Below are 19475 nucleotides of genomic sequence, written 5' to 3'. Positions count from 1 at the left end.
CAATTTCATATTGCATCTTTTATCGTTTTGACCTGCAAATACCCAGATAAATATTATATATTTTTCTAAACACTGTGTGGTGTATTTTTGTGGTGCTATATTGTGTTATTGTATGGTTTATTGCACAAATACTTTACACATTGCCTTCTAAGTTAAGCCTGACTGCTCAGTGCCAAGCTACCAGAGGGTGGGTACAGGATAATTTGGATTTTGTGTGACTTACCCTGACTAGAGTGAGGGCCCTTGCTTGGACAGGGGGTAACCTGACTGCCAACCAAAGACCCCATTTCTAACATTTACCATGTTGAACTCACATTAGAACTTACCCCCAGGATGCTGCTGTTGGGATCTCAACTGGCCATCAATGTCTGGATGGGCCACCACAAGTGTGCAGGCCATTGGGGTGTGGAGGGGGTGCTAGGGTGTGGTAGATGAGCTTCACACACTGGTAGAACTGACCGAGCTGAACTTCTGATGACTTTCTTGTCCACCGTTGTAGGTCCTTCCGCCTCTCTCTGAAATGAAGGCTGCAATATTGATAGACCCCCAGGGACCACACCTGCTTGGTGATGGCCTTCCAAATAGCCTTTTTCTGATGGACGTTGACCTGTATGGATAAGAAAAAAGGAAGAAAACAAGTTTTGTGGAGTTTTGTTTGTCTGCATTGCTGTGACACACTTTAGTTACATCTCTGACAAACATTCCTAAAAAGTCAGAACAGAATATTTAGCAGAATTTAATTTCTCTAGGAAATACAAGTTTGTAGTACCCTCAACATTTGCAATGTCCTCATGTTAGCACTCCAAGCCGCAAAACATCTAGGCCATGGGTCTGATACTTTTCCTGTAGTGAGAGCTACTCCTTACCAGTACAAATCATTGAAAGCCACTAAAGGCTGGACAACTTGTACAATAGTGGTACACTCCCGCATGCACAGCTATATTGGCTTAATACAATCATTTTTTAGGGGCAGACACTATTGTATGAAACATATACAATAACTAAGGGCAGTATGTGTTAGTGAGAGCATGGTTTGGGTGATGTATGAACAAGTTGTATTTGTAAGGGTGATTGAGAGCCATTTATATTTGCAGCACAGGATATATACTGTTCCCCATATATGGCACCATTACCTGCCTAAAACATACATGCGTTCATCATTCAGAAAAGAGGATGCAGTTTAAATTGATTAAATAATTGAAGACAACTCTGTTACTTGAAAGTTTCTTCTTGCAATACACATTTCTCTCATTTCAACATTTCTCTCTATTGTTCACTCATACTACTGGTACAGTGCCTACATCACACTGGAAGGAAGGGGGATGCAGCTTGTCAAGTCAAATCTAGATGTGTGACTAAAATAAACTGAAAAGTCAGCTCATACATTTAGATGGCTTTTCATTTCAATTTACAAACATTTTAAACATTGTCAAACAGCAGTATGTCCTCTGCTAAATTATTCAGTTCACTACACTCCACTCACAACACTTCACTCACAAATAAAAAGAGACAACATAGCCTGTGTATGAAGAAAAAAAAGTTACATAGAAAGAAATTCCCACTCAAACATGTACCTCTTCCTCTTGGTTCGTATACAGCTGGCTCCTATCCATGGCAAGGAGTTCCAACTCCTCAGAGGAGTAGTTAGGGACCCTGTCATCTACTTTGCTGGCATCCTGGCTCCCAGAGGTTGGTAACAGCAGGAAAAGTCGAGGAAGTGTTAGCTGTACTGTTGGAAGGCAAGTGAGCTTTATACCAGACACCTGATCCAAGTACATGGCATACGTGATCCGTGATGGGGACAGACACAGCCATTGGCTTTCATGCATAGCCATCACATGTTAGCCTATGACTTTGTCTGTTGTAGAGTGTTACACCTACTATGGGGTCAACTTCTACTGGTGGATGGCTAATATTCTGACAGCACGGTCAAACGCTTGCCATTTTAGAGTGCAAAGTAGTGTATTTTTTAATTTGATGTGTTTCACCACCACTCAAATTAGATTCTTTACCAATGTAAGATTCGTATAACACAGGTTTTACCAAATTTGTAGTGTAAACCGGTACTTGGTTTAAAATCAACAGTTACACAATGTATCTTAAACTTCTGTTGATGTATTTTTTAAAACAAAATGTGTAAATAACACATTACAGATGTATTATTTACTCATAACTTACACACAAAAATCAGACAAGAGAAAGTTTGTAATCTAAGTAGAAACATTAAATAAATATGGTGTGCACCTACATGTCACAACGGACATGTACATATACAAAGACATGAGGTGTGTTGATTATTTAATTATTGTACGACCATTTCAAATGATATTTTGTTTACCTTTAATGCAGATATTTGAACCCAGGGAGGGGCAGAAGAAGGAAGTCTCAAATATTCATACCTTTTCCAGACATTCCTATTAAAGAAAGGGACATCATAAAAAATTGACATTGAATAGGCACACTATTCTGGATTTACCTCAGCAGCTGAAGACTGACCTTCTTCCTCAAATAGGAATACAACAGCAACAAAACCAATAGTGAAACTCATTGCAGTTCTTCATTTTGTGGCCACAGGATCTTTCCAATACACTGTAGCAGTATCTCGAGGCATGTCACAACCAACTTTCAGTGGTTTGCTACAAACAGTCCTTTTTTCAATGCTGAGATGCATCAACAGCTTCATCCAGTTCCCACGACAACAGGATTTTGCCAATGTGAAGGGAGATTTTTTATGTTTTGGGTGGCATACCACATTTGGTTGAAGCAATAGTTGACACGCATTATTGCCTTGGTGCCACCACACGCCATGGAACAGGATCTGATTTATACAACTCAAATGTGTGTGCTTGTTTCCCAGGGTCAAACCATTATGCCTTTGTACTATGGGACAGCACCATAACCCTGCAAATGTCACAGCTTGCACCTGTGAGGGCCTGGCTTATTGCTAAGTACAGTATGACATGAGGATCATTTGCTTTATTTATAGTTTAGCAATGTACAATTGGATGAGATATATATATATATGTGTATGTATATATATATATATATATATGTGTATGTATATATATATATATATATATATATATATATATACATATACATAAATACATATATATTTTTTTCTTTCATATATAAGATACAGCATTTCCTAAGCGTCCATGGTTGTTAGCTCTACTGAGGACTCAAGCAATGGCAGGAGAAATCCACTTCACTGAGGCCCATGGAAGAACACAGAGGCCAGTGGAGTGGGCTTTTGGACTCCAGATGCTATATTTTGCTGTCTTGACAAGACTAGTGGAGCCCTACTCTACTCACTGGAGACGGTGCCAACCAACGGTTGCTTGCTGCATGTTGCATAACATTGCCATGCGACAGACCATCCCAGTCATCGCAGGGGATGGAGACAATGAAGAGCCACTGGGTGAGGATGTTAAAATGGGAAAGATGACAATGGTGAAGAGCAAGGAATTGACATAGGTCAAGGTATTATTGACCACTTCTTCGCCTGAGTGTAAGCTTACCCTTACATATTGTAACAATAAATGTCAGAACAACTACTCAGTCTGTGATGGTTATTTAGAAGTAATGGTTAGTTCAGGAAAGTCGATGCCAAAGATGTCTGTTGATCAAAGTTTCCATACATTTCCTGATGTGGTTATTTACATTGATTATCTTTGCTTGTTCTAAGTATATGTGTCCTCCTAACTTATCCTTGGTGTAAATTGTCTTATGTGAAATCATTAATTTTCCTATGTTATTCTGTTTTAGGATCCTTCACTATGTCATCTTTGTTTGGACATTTCAAAGTTGTGACATTTGCAGTGATGAGTTGCTGTTGGAACGTACAAAGGGAGAATGTGTTGATCCTGGGACAGACACACACTTTGAATGTACAGATCTTGTACAGAGATGACTTGCACAGTGATTGAAAGGAAGTTCTCCACATTGTATCAGACCTGTTTTTTTGTTGAATGTTGCACCAAGGCAATTTTTACTGATTAAATTGCTCCAACCACATGCATAAGTCAAGCCATGGCATACTCATCTTCCTGAACATTGGCAAAATCTTCATTTTGAGTTAAGTGTATGAAGCTGTTAATGTGTCTCATCATAGTTGAATGATCTTTTTGCAGCACACCACTGAAAGTTGGTTGTGACATTCTACCAGGTACTGCCACAGTGCATTGAAATGATCATGTAACCTTAGGCTGAGTTACAATCATAATGTAGAATATTGGTGTAATTGATATAGGATTCCTATTTTGAGGCAGGATGTTTGGCTCCAGCTGATGTCATGAATCAATGATTGTCTGCCTTTTAATTTTACTTTATGAACATTTTCCTTCTACGGTGTCAAGGTTGTGGAGTGTCAAATTCTGATTGCCACAGACTATTTGGGTTATGCATGGTATGTGAAACTATCTATGATTTTATCAAAGACTTGTTACCTACAACTGTATGATACCAATAAATTAAGATTTCTGGGTCATGTTCTACCTTTTTTAAATGGAAAACTAAGTTGTTTCTCTTATTTTGTTTTTGAATCATATTGAAAATTATAGTGTAACGAAGATATAGAAAATGGAAATACCACAATAAATTCTTATGTGCAATTATATTGGCGACAAAAAATGAGTGAAATATATTTTTGCAAGAATCAAAAAGAACAAGAAAAAATAAATGAAGGCCATAATGGTTGATGAAACTAAATTTTGTGAGCCATTTTTTTTAACACGAGCTAACTCCATTCACCTATGCCACCTGTGCGCCATATTTAAGAAATTACACATGATGGCGCTAAGGAATGGCTAGCGTCTCAAAAAAAGACGCTAGCCGGTGAGGGATGGCGTTAGGGGAAATTGTGCTAGTGGGTAAAAAATGACAGTAGGCTGATTAGCAGTAAAAAATCTGCCGCTAGTCAGCCTAGTGCCATTTTTGGACACACAAGCAGCCAAAAAATGACTCCTGTCTAAGTATAGACAAGAGTCATTACCACCACCCCAATGTCCACCACAGGGGACCAGTGTACCTAGGGAAAGCCCGATATACCATGTGCCAGCCAGGGGGCCCCATGTGAGGGGCCCCCGGTGGCACACCACACACAAGTTCACTTAACTGCAACTTAGCTGGGATGGGCTCCCTCCTATAGTGTCCCTGTGGTTTGGGTGGCGGTGATGCTGGGGGTTGGGGAGGGCATCTTTTTAACCATTTCATGGTTTCTCCCATGGAAATGGGCCTACTAGCACATTAACACCTGGTCTGACCAGATGTTAAATAATTACTTTAATTGGGCTTAGTGCCATTATTTAGTCCCACCTCCTAGTTGCGCGTTGTTTCTGCGTCTGTGTTAAATATGGCTCTGGGTGGCTAGTGATATTTTTAGGAAGGGAACACCTACCTTGCATCTCATTGATTCAAGGTGGGTTGGAGCTTTCTATAAATGGCGCTAGCTCCAATAATTTGATGCTAGTCAGGTTTAGTGTCAAAATATACATATGGAGTTAAGTTAGCACCGCTTTAGCGTGAAAATAAATTATGCTAAGGCAACGCTATCTTTCCATAAATATGGGCCTAAATGTGTCAATGAAATAGTACACAGAGTGAATGGTAGACACACACTGGAGGGAATTAGGTTTGACGTCTCTAGGAAGTGGTGTTGAAGGTCTTGTCGTTCTCTCCTAGTGGTCCGGTGGAACATCCCCTCCTGAGGGGTATGGTATCCACAGTTGCAGGGACTGAGGTGGAAGGAGCATTGTCATGTTGTGGCAAGGCTTCCCTGTCTGTGTCTGTGGCAGGTGTAGTTTGTCTTGATATTGAAGGACCACAGATAAAGGTAGATGGTAGAGGAGAAGTCCTGCACATGTGGCTGTAAATATCATACATCACCCTAGTCAGGGAGCACAAATTAGAATTGATATTCTGTATCTCTAAATTGTGCTCCCTCTTTACTCGCTTCATCTCCCGGATTTCTGTAATGGGCTGGCCATCATGCTTTGGGTCTGCATAGTGCGCTTAAGGCTCAGTCGATGGTGGTATGGGCGACAGTGAAGCCAGTGGCCTCACGTTGGTGGTCCACAGAATACCTCCCATGAACCCTACACCCACTACCCTGTGCCCTAGAGGATGTTTGGCCCATCCTACTGGTTCCTGGCACAACTGGAGGTGGTGGTGGTGGTTGTTCAACAGTAGTCAGGACTGGGCGGCAGAAGATGGTTGTTGTGCTCCTCTGCACAAAGGAAGTGGCGGTATCCTGAGCCTGAGGTGTTATAGCAGCTGGGATAGGAGGTGTAGGTGTAGGTCGAGAGTGACTCACTGGAGCTGTCTGCCCAGACAGAGCAGATGGACCAGGTATGTCCACATCCTTTGGACTTGCAGGAGTGATGTCTACACTGAAGGCTTAGTCCTGGTCTGGAGTGGAGATGTCTTTTGTTGTAGACAGCGGTCTACTGGCCCTGGGTGTTGGACCTGATATGAAGTACAAACAAAATTTAATTAAAGGTCTGTATTATACATCAAATGTGTCTTCAGCTTCAAATGAAGAAACCAAAAAAGTAATTATGATAAATGGAATGATTAGGCCTCTGTGTGCGTTTTAAAACTTTACACATGCAGGTTAATTTACACAGATACAAACCTCAGTAACAATGATGGAGAGATGTCCTGAAATGTAAAATGTAAATTAGGAAGTGTACATTACATGTACCAGACATGCAATCCAACGCAGTAAAGAGGAGATTTGAGAGCTGAACCATTTCAAGACCTAGCAACATCCAGGAAAATCTATATTACAACTTATAAACACTGCAAAGCAAAATGTGAATCAATACTACCTATATTCAGCATGCCACAGAACATGATTGGAAACCTTTGAATCAAAAACCTATGATTTATACAAGCAATTACATCAACTTAGTGGAGTAAAATGAAGGTGAAAAAATGCTAGCTCAACACAGCAGATGAAAATGTATACATAGCATGAGATGGTAAATGACAAATACATATATGGAAGAAAAGGGAGGTTGAACAACATCACATTGCACTGTTGTTTTCCAGTGACAAACACAGGGCATCATGCCAGTTGAGGTAGTTGTGGTCATTTGCTAATCATTGACCATACTTGCCTATTTAAATTACTACAGTGAAATGAACACACATTTACAATTTATACAAACACTTATGTTTGTAATGTGAATAGGTGGAAATACCACTTATAAGCACTATACCTTTATGTGCAAATAGATGAATATTGGAACCTGTTTTTTGGAGTACTATAACATACATTGAGATAAAACAGGCGACTAGGCAAATGCAAGGGAGGATCCCTGGAGAACAACACAAAATTTGACAAAACATACTTAGCATTGTTAAAAAGAGAGATACAACCATGGTGCTAGTTATTTGGAAGAAACATTACATTTTTAAGATTTAAGGTTATATTTGTATGCTTTGATAAGAGTCTTTAAAAAACCTGTACAACTAGCTTAATATCAGGGACCCTTTATTCTCCCCCCAACACACAGTAACAACAACACAATATACATATATTAGAGACACAGGTGATGCCCTTACATCTGGGTCTAAAAAAGAATGGTGCCCATTCATTGCCCACCCTCTATTCTTGTGTTTGTTGTATACAAATGATCATGTGTATCACTGTAGTGTATTTTATTGATTATGGGTCTTTTGTAAACCAGGATAGGTGTACTGTATTTACAAAGCAGTTATGTGCTTGCACCAATTTCTAATAAAATCAAACTCTGTTTAGGTATATATGGAGGTTTTGCTCCGTTTGTTAGCCCACTGTAACTTTATCAACACAGGAAAAAGACGTGACTTAACCACAAGCAGAATAAACTGGTGACTGAGCCGCAGAGCCTTCCAACTGAGAGCCATGTGTGACTAAAATGAGTCAGCACTGGCTCTATTTAAATCGCGTAGAGGTTTAGTGCTTTGTCTCAAGACTCCCAGAGATGCAGTACTTCTCTACAGTCCAAGCGGTTTCTGCACACATTCCAAGAGGCCTCGTAAACTCGCTGGAACCTGGGGGAAGAAACAAATAAGCATAAAGACACTTACCAGGTGATAATCTGTTTCCCAGCCTGCATTCCCAAAAGCAGCATATGCACCTGCAGGAAAAAAGAAAAGACAAAGTGAAAGATTAAAGGTATGAGTTGATGCTTGTTTTGAAAACCAAGCAACTAGCTTTTCTGAAGACCCTGCTAAAAATACCCACTGAAAGACTTTGATAGAGTACACAACTAAACCTCTCTTTGGCTACAGAACTGTTTAAAGAACTTTTATTGGCAATATGTTGATTCATCTGAAAGAACTTGCTCACAAAAACATAAATCAAGAGCGATGTGAAGCAGCATCACAGAGTTCAAGCATTAAAGTAAAGACCATTGGCAGATACATGACTGTACAGTTAGGTGCAATAGTACAAACTCTGCAATAGTGCCCTATGTACATGTGTGTCTATGTTCTGGTGTTATATGCATTTTGTTTCCATTAGATCACTACAGTGATCAATATTAAACCATCCTTCACTCATCTGCCAGATAAAACCTGTCACCATACCAAGCAAGGAAATCATAACACCTTTTCAAGGTGTATGACCCTCAAGTTGCCTTGTTGTATTTAGGGAAACAAGGGATGGTTTGGGGAGGGGTTTGGAGGCAGAGTGAAACAGGGGACAAATTGAGGGAGTCAAGGCAATTATGTTCTGCCTTTTAGGTCAGCAACTTCAAGTGGGGACTGCAACAAGCCAAGGGTCCTACTCCCTCCTCTGGAAAAAAGTGCTAGGAGTGTGCTAGTAAATCAACAAATCTCTAGGGGAGGTAGGCAGGTGGAAGTTGGTTCTATATTGTCTCTGCCACGCCGTTGCATCTCGCATAAGGTAAGAGTTGCGATCAAGTAACTTCTCAGAAGGCAAAGCCCATGAAATAACCCAGCCCAGATGATATTTAATCTTCTGCAATAACCTTGCAGGATATTGCAAGCATGTTGCCACAATTACAAGGTGAGAATCAATCCCTTCATTAAGACCTCACAGCTTTACAAAGCCGATTACCAGTGACTCCCAAAAGATGGAGCTTGAGGAGAGGCCAAGTCAAAAACCACTTCTCTATTGAAACCTTCTACCTTTGTCAATGTTTCTGGTTGAGGGTCTGCTGGTCAACCTGTACCTACGCAAATTCAAGTAGTCACCCCTGTACCCATTCCTTTACCTCTACCTGATCTATTTTATGGGGACAATTCTAAATATGATGTTTTTGTGAACCAATGCCATTTACATTTCATGACCAAGCCAATGGGTTTCCCTGACGATGCAGCCTGCATCAGTTTCATTTTACCCTACATGGGAGGAGATGCAGCATTGTGGTCCATGCACCTGGTTGCTTTATAATTTTCAGGGCTTTAAAAACACTATGCGTAGATCCTTTGCTAGACACGCATTTGTGCAAGCAGTAGATAATGAACTGTTAATCCTCAAACAGGGGAATTCCGAGATTTTGCACTACATATCCACGTTTAACAGACTGGTGATAGAAGCCGGGTGGCCTGAGAACAAGAGAATTTAAATATTTACTGGGGACTTCAAGACAAATTGAAATACTTAGTTTCACAAATCTTAGATCTACCTGATGATTGTGGAGACTTCATAGATGTAATAGTTAAGCTGAACCACTGTCTCATAAAGCACAAGTCAGAAAGAGGGAAAGATCCTGGCGAATTCAAGGTCATAGTGTTTCAAGATAAGACCCGAAGAGACACCCAAACAGCTATAGAACTCTAGGGGTAAGGGGACCCTTAACTGAAGAGGAAAAGGACAAATACTGTAATCTAAACCAATCCCTATATTGTGACAAAACTGATCATTTTATGAAAGAATGCCCAACTCGCCCATCCAAACACCATGGCAGTCATCACAACATTGGCGTTAAAAGCCGCGTACCGCCGTGCAGAAGACCGCCAACACACCGCTGTGGCCCCGGACACCCGCCACAGCTATTATGACCCACAGCTCGGAATCTGCCAAAATTCAGACACCCACACAAGTCCGCCACACCAAAGGTCAGTGATAAACTGGCGAAAACAAAACCTCCACCGTCACGCCAACAGAAATAAGCCCACACTATCACGACACACGAATCCACGCGTCGGTCTTTCAACCCCGGTATTCCATTGGGGGTACACACCGCCGCGCTCAAAATACACACACATTTACAAAACACAGCCACATTGGACAATTCGAAATACACACACCTGATACACATACACACAACACTCCCACACACACAATACAATATAAAACACACACCCACATCACTGACAAACCCTTACGACAACAAATCACGAACGAAGGCCAGAGAGAGACACCACCATCAACAACACTAGCATCCACAGGCACACAACACCATCCCCACATAACTTCCATGCACCGCTCATTACACACCACTACATATCAGCACACTTATCAACCCACACACCACCCCACACATCACTTACACCACCCCATGGCACGGCAAAGACACCCCAGGTTCTCGGAGGAGGAGCTCAGGGTCATGGTAGAGGAAATCGTCCGGGTAGAGCCACAGCTATTCGGAGCACAGGTGCAGCACACCTCAATTGCAAGGAAGATGGAGCTATGGCGAAGAATAGTGGACAGGGTCAACGCAGTGGGACAGCACCCAAGAAATCGGGATGACATCAGGAAGAGGTGGAACGACCTACAGGGGAAGGTGCGTTCCGTGGTCTCAAGACACCACCTGGCGGTTCAGCGGACTGGCGGCAGACCCCCACCTCCTCCCCCACAACTAACAACATGTGAGGAGCAGGTCTTGCCGATTCTGCATCCTGAGGGCCTCACAGCAGTAGGTGGAGGAATGGACTCTGGTAAGTCAAATCTTAACTATTACATCCCCCTCCCTACCTGCATGCCAGCACATACCCCCACCCTCACCCTCACCCCATCACTCAAACTCCTCACAAATGTCCCAACATCACAAACCACACATCCTAACAACAAGCCCTGCATGCAACAACAAAGCATGGACACACATCACCAAAGCATGCCCACTGTACATACCCATACTCCCCCCTAAACCATCATCACACAAGGTCCCACACAAGAATTCAAGCGCTGGGGTACACAGTGACCCACCCATTGCACACCATGACACACACAGATGTAATAACCATCTTTTCATACCCCTGCAGGACCCCTACCCATCGTCACTGGACAGGAGGGTCCACACATGTCCACACCATCAACAGGAGAGGCCCACAGTGATGACAGCACCTCTGTCCAACTGGATCTAGATGACCAGCCCGGCCCATCGGGGACCTCGGGACAGTCGGTTCCCCACACCCAGTCACAGGCCACCACAGAGCTTCCCCCCTCTGGAAACACCAGCACAGCACCCACCCAGCGGGCCCATACCTCCGTCCCCAAGACACGTTAATCAGCTGTGTGTCCACCACTACAGAGAACACAGGCTAACCCACCACCCCAACAACAACAGGGACCTGGGGGCAGTGGTAGTGGGCACACGGTCCAGGGGACGGAGGCCCAGGAACACAGGGGAACTGGGAGGGCTGCTGTGCGACAGGGGGCGGACAGGCCCAGGGAACTCACTCTCCACGAGGCCCTCTCCTCCATCATGGGAGCCTACCACCACTCCCAGGAGACAATGGCAACGGTACTGGCCAAGTTTCAGGAGACCCAGCGCCTGCAGGAGGGACAGTATATGGGCCACAGGGAGGAACTCAGAACCATCAATTCCACCCTGGTCACCATCGTAGGGGTGCTGAAGGAAGTACTCAACACCAGGAGGGGCACTGTGGCACTACAAGGGGCACCTGACACTAGCCTGGATGATGAACTGCCCACCACCTCCGCCAGTGCTAGTGTACAGGAGGCACCGCCACAGGACCACCACACCAGCACCCCACCCCCTGCAGAGGGAGAACCACCTCGCAAACGGTCCCTGAGATCCAGGACAAAGACAGAGAATGATGCCAAGAACCCCGCCAAGAAATGAGACCACGCTGATTGTCATCCTACTGTCCCACTTTGTCACACTGTCCATCCTTAAACTGCCCCAGCTCCATTTCCTATGCCCATATGGGCAATGCACCTGTGAGACTAATAGCCTGACTCTGCCATCGACATTCCTCCGCCATCACCCCTCACCATTTTACAATCCCCTCCAATATTGAGCACTTAAATAAACACCCATAAAGCACAAAACAATCTGGAGTCTGTCTGTGATTTCGGAATACGTTATTAGCAATAACTGTGGCAAAAAGCTTTTTCATTGGTAATGTCAACATACCTATGTCACAAAGCTCTAGTCCATGAGGAATCAAAGCAGATATCACACAGTGGGACCCACATCTGTGAAATCGTAAGGGAAAGTGACAACTCAGTGACCATACACTGGGTGAACACGACAGACAGTAGAGAGGTAGCAGTGTTTAAGTACATGTAGTAGGCAGGTTTGTATTCTTAACTGTGTGTCACTGGAAATATTGGTGGATCACTGAGTCCCTGTTGTCCATATCTTCTTCCTCTGCTTCCTCTTCTTCACTGTCCACAGGCTCCACAGCTGCCACAACACCGCCATCTGGACCATCCTCCTGCAGGAAAGGCACCTGTCGTTGCAAAGCCAAGTTGTGAAGCATACAGCAGGCCACGATGATCTGGCACACATTCTTTGGTGAGCAGAATATGGAGGCACCTGAACCTGGCCTTCAGGATGCCGAAGGTCCGCTCGATCACCCTCCTAGTTTGCCCATGGGCCTCATTGTAGCGTTCCTCTGCCCTTGTCCTGGGATTCCTCACTGGGATCAGTAGCCATGACAGGTTGGGGTAACCAGAGTCACCTGCAAATGGCGAGGGACAACTGTTAGACACACACTAATCTGGAGGGATAGCCCCAGACCCACACAACCATTACCACTGACTAGCTTCCAGTTGCTCACCTAATAGCCACACACGGTGCCTCTGGAGTTGACCCATCACATAAGGGATGCTGCTATTCTGCAGGATGTAAGCGTCATGCACTGAGCCAGGGAACATGGCATTCACATGGGCGATGTACTGGTCTGCCAAACATACAATCTGTACATTCATCGAATGATAACTCTTCCGGTTTCTGTACACCTGTTCACTCCTGCGGGGGGGGGTACCAAAGCCACATGTGTCCCATCAATGGTACCTATGATGTTGGGGATATGTCCCAGGGCAGAGAAATCACCTTTCACTGTAGGCAAATCCTCTACCTGAGGGAAAACGATGTAGCTCCGCATGTGTTTCAGCAGGGCAGACAACACTCTGGAGAACACGTTGGAAAACATAGGCTGGGACATCCCTGATGCTATGGCCACTGTTGTTTGAAATGACCAACTTGCAAGGAAATGGAGCACTGACAGCACCTGCACTTGAGGGGGGATTCCTGTGGGATGGCAGATAGCTGACATCAGGTCTGGCTCCAACTGGGTACACAGTTCCTGGATTGTGGCACGGTCAAGCCTGTATGTGATTATCAAATGTCTTTCCTCCATTGTTGACAGGTCCACCAACGGTCGGTACACTGGAGGATGCCGCCATCTCCTCACATGTCCCAGCGGACGGTGCCTATGAAGGACAACAGCAAGCACAGAGTCAAACAACTCAGAGGTACGTACCCACAGCCTACACAGAACACCATTCATAATCTAAAAAGTGGCCTCTATGTGTGTTGAGTCTAGGCCTAGGTATGTGTGACACAGTTACAAATAAAGCCATGTGGGCCCCTGAAATGGCGGATGCCTGACCTGTAAAGTGGGACAATGGGATGTGAGGTAACTGCGCTGGTGTTGTACACCGTCGCGGTAGGCGGTCGAAGACCGCAGCGCAATGCTGCATTGGTTAACATTGTACCCTATGGGTCCCAGGAGCCAATGACGATGTACGCCGGCGGTGACGGTACGCACCGCCACGGACGTGACCGCCATTTTCTATCTGTTCAATCACTCGATACCTGATCTTCGACAGGAGAGGACCTACACTGCAAGTGCTGCTGTGACCTCGGTCTAGAAGAGACAATGGCTCGAGTGTCTGCGGAAAGGGCCCCTGCCTTCACATCGGAGGAGTTGGAGAAACTCGTGGATGGGGTCCTCCCCCAGTACACGCTACTCTACGGTCCTCCAGACAAACAAGTAAGTACACTGGGAGCATGCTGTATGGGCTATGCCTCTGTAGAGAGGGGTGGATGTAAGAAGGAAGGGGGAGAGTGCGGCATGCATGAAACGACGGTGAGTGCATGTGCCACATGGCAAGGGTAGGGATGGGGGCCAATCACTTTGACGGTGCCATCGCCAAGTACGTCTGGACCCTGGGGGTCTACCACAGACGGAGCACCCACTGCCGGAAAAGATGGGAGGACATTCGCCGCTGGAGCTAGAAGACGGCCGAGGCTCAGCTGGGGATGGCCTCCCAACGTGGGAGGGGTGCCTGTCGCACCATGACCCCCCCTGATGTTCAAGATCCTGGCGGTGGCGTACCCGGAGTTGGATGGGCGCTTGAGGGCATCACAGCAGCCACAAGGGGGTGAGTACACTCTCATTCTGCTGATTTTGCGCGCAGTGGAGGTATCTGGGTGGGGAGGTGGGCTGTGGGTTTCCCTAGGTCAGGGCTAGTTCCGTAGGCAAGGTCCCTCCGTAAGGCAGGCCATGTGGCACCCCACCGCACCTCTGTAGAGTGCCAACTACACCTAGTCATGCCCCTGTGTCGTCCATGTGTGCAGATGTCATCCATAGCCTAGTAGGCCATTTCCCAGGAATTGAACAGTGGAGCCCAAGAGCGCGGCATAGTGCAGAGGGCTTCTGTGTCTGTCGTGTCTGCCAACGGTAGCGGTAATGCATGCACTCAACATGTCTTTCTTCTGTCTCCCCCCCCCCCTTTTTGTGGTCTCCCTGTTCTTGTGTGCATTAGCATCATCAGGCGGAGGAGCAGTGCCACCGGCGCATGAGGGGGCTGCATCCCACATGGCAATAGAGGGCCACACTACGGAATCGGACTTCACCAGTGGGACGGAGGGCAAGGGGAGCTCCACGGCGGGGACAGGAGCTGAGACCAGTGACACGGACTCGTCCTCTGTTGGGAGCTCCCTTGTGGTGGTGGCAACATCTGTGTCCCCCCCATCTACAGGTACAGCCGCCACCCCCCTTCCAGCACCGCCCTCCCAGCAGCCCCTCAGCCTTTGCCCCGTGCCCACTCACCCGGGAGGGTGGGCATCACCTTCACCCCAGGCACCTCAGGCCCTGCCCCAGTCACTCCTGCTGCCCTCAGTGAGGAGGCCATTGACCTCCTCAGGTCCCTCGCTGTTGGGCAGTCTACCATTTTGAATGCCATCCAGGTTGTAGAAAGGCAGTTGCAACAAACAAATGCATTCCTGGAGGGCATTCATTCTGGTCAGGCGGCCCTTCAGCAAGCTTTTCAGACTCTGGCCTCAGCACTGATGGCAGCCATTGTCCCTGTGTCTAACCACCCCTCCAACTTCCTCCACCAGCATGCACACACGTCAACACACAAGGGAAGCTCAGGCAAACATAAGCACCACACATCCCACAGGCACTGACGTGCAGACACACCAACATCCACTGCCTCCACTGTGTCCCCCTCCTCCTCGTCTCCCTCCTCCCTCCCTGTCTCTTCTACACTCACACCTGCATGCACTACCTCTACAGCCACTACTACCATCACCAGCACACCCACCACCACACCCGTTCACATGCAGTCACCACCCCCACTACCATTCACACGTCCCCTGTGTCCTCTCCCAATGTGTCTGTGACGCCCCCTCCCTAGATACACAAACGCAGGCACACACCCACCCAACAGCCATCCACCTCACGACAGCCTCCAGTGCATGCACCTTCACCCAGTCAGCAAACGAACCCCTCCTACAACCACAACCTCTTCCTCCACTCCTAAACCCCCTTCAGCTACCCGTCCCAGTGTGTCCAAAAACCTTTTCCTGTCCAACCTTGACCTCTTTCCCACACCTCCCGAACCCCGTTCGTCTCCTAGGTCCCGAACTAGCACCTCAGCCACAACATCTCCGGGACCAGTGGTGCCTGTAGTCACCGGAATCTGGAGTGCACCGGCCACCAGGGCAGCCAGTGTGGCACGGAGCCCCCGCACAGACAGTCCCCCACCTGTGAAGCATCAGAAGTTGGCCAGTGCCCGGCGGGAGAGACGGAAGACTCCAGCCACCAAAGCCTTTCTCAGGGGTACAGGTGGGAGTGTGGAGTCAGCTGCGACACCTTCCAAGGTGTGGAAGGAGCACAAGAAAGTCAGCAAGTCTGGGAAGAGCAACACGGCGGAAAAGACCGTCATCATCCCAGCTGTCCAGGAGGCCAGCACCAGCCCAGCTGCCCAGAAGGCCACCGCCAGCACAAGCCCAGCTGCCCAGGAGGCCACCGCCAGCACAAGCCCAGCTGCCCAGGAAGCCACTGCCAGCACAAGCCCAGATGCCCAGGAGGCCACCGCCAGCACCAGCCCCGCTGGGCCATGAAGAACCGCCAGCAAATGCCCCGCTGGGACATGAAGGACCGCCAGAAAAAGTCCAGCTGGGACATGAAGGACCGCCAGCAAAAGCCCCACTGGGCCAGGAAGGACCACCAGCAAAAGCCCCGCTGGGCCATGAAGGACCGCCAGCAGCTGAGTCACTGCAATGGGGACCGCCGCTCCAAGCATCGCTGAACAGGGCACCGCCGTCTCAAGAACCGCTGAACAGGGTACCGCCACCTCAAGCACCGCTGAACAGGGCACCGCCATCTCATGCACCGCTGAATAGGGCACCGCCGTCTCAAGATCCGCTGAACAGGGCACCACCGTCTCAAGAACCGCTGAACAGGGCACCGCCGTCTCATGCACCGCTGAACAGGGCACCGCCGTCTCAAGAACCGCTGAACAGGGCACCGTCGCCTCAAGAACCGTTGAAAAGGGCACCGCCGCCTCAAGAACCACTGAACAGGGCACCACCTTCTCTTGCACCGCTGAACAGGGCACCGCCACCTCAAGCACCGCTGAACAGAGCACCGCCGCCTCAAGAACCGCTGAACAGTGCACCGCCGTCTCATGCACTGCTGAACAGGGCAACGCCGCCTCAAGCACCGCTGAACAGGGCACCGCCGCCTCAAGAACCGGTGAACAGGGCACCGCCGTCTCATGCACCGCTGAACAGGGCACCGCCGCCTCAAGCACCGCTGGCCCATGAGCGCCAAGGGCACTGACGCTACTGAGTCCATCACAGGCAGAATGAAGCACTCTGGGCACCATACCCCCTCCAGAACCAGTGGAGAGATCCATCCACTACCTCTGTCCTTAGCAGGATGAAGCACTCTGGGCACAATGCCCCCTCCAGAACCAGTGGAGAGATCCATCCACTACCTCTGTCCTTAGCAGGATGAAGCACTCTGGGCACCATGCCCCCTCCAGAACCAGTGGAGACTGTTGTCCACTTGAGAGACTGTGGCTTTGCACTCCCCAGGATGGAATAGTGGGCAACCCACCCACTGTATAGACTAGAGAGACTGTGGCTTTGCACTGCGCAGGATGGAACAGTGGGCAACCCACCCACTGTAGAGACTTGAGAGACTGTGGCATTGCACTCCGCAGGATGGAACAGTGGGCAACCCACCCACTGTAGAGACTTGAGAGACTGTGGCTTTGCACTCCCCAGGATTGAACAGTGGGCATATGGCCCCCTCGTGGATTTGGCATCGTGCACTCAACCGGCTGAGGTGTCCCTCCTTTCCCTCCCCCTGAGGTGCCTGTTTTGTTGCTCTCTGATGGCCCTGCAGTGTTTTCTCCGTCATAGTCAGGGATCTTATGTGGGCTTAGCCCATACCGTGTGGGCCCAGTGTTCCACGAACTTAATTGGAGCACTACCTGGACTACTATGCTTGGTATATATTTTGCACATGGTGTATATATATATTTTTGCCTACTTGATTTTAATATATTACAATGGTTACACTCATTTTCTATTGTCTTTGCATTCTTCCAGGGGTTTGGGGGGTGTAACTGTGATGTATCAATATGCATTAGTGTGTGTGTTGTAGTGGGTGGGGGTGTTGCGTGTGTGTCACTGTTTTTTCCCTCCCCCCTCCCCTGTGTTGTAGGTGCCCCCTCCCCTGTGTCGTAGGTGCAGTACTCACGTGGTCTTTGCCGCCGGCGTTCGTGCTCCTGGTAGAGCAGCAGGAAGACTATCGCAAGGAGAATTTGGAGTTCCGGGTCCATGGTGTCCTCGTGGGGTGTGTAGAGTTGAGCATTTTCCCTTCTGTATCCTGTTTCGCCCGTGTTTTTATCCGCGGTGAATCCGCCCCGGAAAATGTGGCGGATTGGTGGGTTGTAATAGTGTGGGCGGTACATTGTCTCCCGCCTGTCTGTTGGCGGTGACCGCCGCGCTGTTTGTTTGTACCGCTGTGGCGTCGGAGTGATATAGTGGCTGTCTTTGTTGGCGGTTTCCGCCACGGTCGTAATTGCAAACTTTTTACCGCCGGCCTGTTGGCGGTCTTACTGTCGCTTTAACACCGTCCGCCAGGGTTGTAATGACCCCCCATGCCTTTTAAGTCTAGTGCTACCCTGACGCCAGCAAAGGTTAATGAAGGGACGGGAAATGACACCGTTCGGTAAGGGAAGTGATCGACCTAATGGGTTTGTCCCTACAGCCGGTCTCAACCATGCCTTCCGCTCTAATTACACATCATCTTAGTACTATGACAACTTTGATTTTGACTTCTGAGGCAGGGTGGCAAGTTGAAGGGATCATAGATTCTAGTGCTACTGGAAATTTTATGGACATAAAATAGGCCCGGTCCTTGGGCATACAATTCAACCAAAAAGTCAAACCAGAGGTATTGTGAGCAGGGGATCAGAAAGAACAAACATCTGGGATGTTGCAATCTCAGAGAGAGTTACTAACTATTAAATGCTTTTCATATTATAATGAGGATCTCATTGATGTTCCGCAATTTCACTGTAGGAAAGTACCCTCTTTTTGGCATAGTTACCCCTCTTTTTGCCTGCTGTCAGTATGTTTTGACTGTACACTAGAATCCTGCTAACCAGGAACCCAGTGATTGCACTCTATCCCTCTAAATTTGGTTGCTTAGGACTTTGCACACCCCACAATTGGCACACTGTTGCCCCCTGATAAGACCCTACTATATGCTACCTATGTACCCAGGGATTTAGGCACCTGGGGTTCCCCATGAGCTGCAGCATATATTGTGGTACCCATGGTAGCTCATGCAAAATGTGTCTACAGGCCTGCCATTACAGCCTGTATGAAAAGGTGTATGCACCCTTTCACTACAGGTCACTGTACCAGGTCACTGTAAGTCACCCCTAGGATAGGACCTCCTAGGCCAGACTGCAGGGTGCAGGTACCTGTGTGTGAGGGCACTCCTGCCTGAGC

This window comes from Pleurodeles waltl, chromosome 1_2 (genome assembly GCF_031143425.1).
Source record: "Pleurodeles waltl isolate 20211129_DDA chromosome 1_2, aPleWal1.hap1.20221129, whole genome shotgun sequence".
Taxonomy (NCBI): Eukaryota; Metazoa; Chordata; class Amphibia; order Caudata; family Salamandridae; genus Pleurodeles; species Pleurodeles waltl.
This window is presented reverse-complemented; position numbering follows the sequence as displayed.